The following is a 1,141-nucleotide window of genomic DNA, read 5'->3' on the forward strand; positions in this document are numbered from 1 at the left end:
ACACACACACACACACACACAGACACAAACATGGAGATAATATTCTGTGAATGTATGAACTATTGTACTAAAGGAGACAATGTACAGAGAGATGCCAACAAGTGGCTATTAGCGAGCTGGCACTGGGTTCTAGTGACATGTAGAAAAAGTGTGACGCACATCCCGTTGACAAGAAAAACAACACGTAACTCAGATGAAGAAATCGAACCATTAACATGATTGCATTAGCACAACAGCTGCGATCAAAGCTGCAGAAAGTTCATTTTTGTGGCAAATATTTTATATTTCGTAATCATGCCCATTTTCCAAGGCTGTCATTATGTAACTATTATGCCACTGTTACCGTTCTAAAGTTTGGAATGTATTTCTCCTTTCCTTCAATAATGGCCACACTTTTAACAGAGATAAAGCTGTATAATTTATGATACTAAATAGATTTGGCACCCAAACGTAGAAGAAGACAATTAGAAGTATAACTTCCATTTAATAAATGGCCTCCCAGTGTTGCATTTCAGGGCAGAATACTGTTTTTTGTAACCCCTAAAACTTTTGGATTTAGGGCCACTGCAGTTGGCTCAGTGGTTAGATGAAATAGGTCTTGAAACTGGGATTTGTCAGTTCATATGTTCGTCTGATATTCCCTGATCAAATTCCAACAATGCTAACCCTAGACTATTTCCATTGCAAAATTTTAATACAAAATGTGAAAACTGTAATAGAATAGTCTTTTAGACTACTATAGCATATTACTTTTCATGGCAATTTGAAATGTGTGCCTTACATTGTTTTGTTAACGGATTCACTGGTAGCTCCAACGACTAAACTAAAAAGACATCATTATGTAATGTTTTGGTGATAAAACCATATGTTCTCATGACAATACACAAAATACAATGGTTGTGTGGTGAGAGACGTTTACAATCCAAATGAATGCACAATGGCAAGTTTTGTATGAAAGACTGGCTGCGTTACAAGTGTGATGAGTTTGGAGTTTTTTCCTAAGTGTTTTAAATTGCACCACATTGTTGCGATAATGGTACCAAAGCGATAAAAAAAAAACTGGCTTTGCTAAAGCAACACGCTTGTTATGTCACAGTCGCGTCCATGATCCTGGAGTTCTTCCTTGTTCCTCTAGGTTCCC

Source organism: Etheostoma spectabile, chromosome 21 (genome assembly GCF_008692095.1).
Source record: "Etheostoma spectabile isolate EspeVRDwgs_2016 chromosome 21, UIUC_Espe_1.0, whole genome shotgun sequence".
NCBI lineage: Eukaryota > Metazoa > Chordata > Actinopteri > Perciformes > Percidae > Etheostoma > Etheostoma spectabile.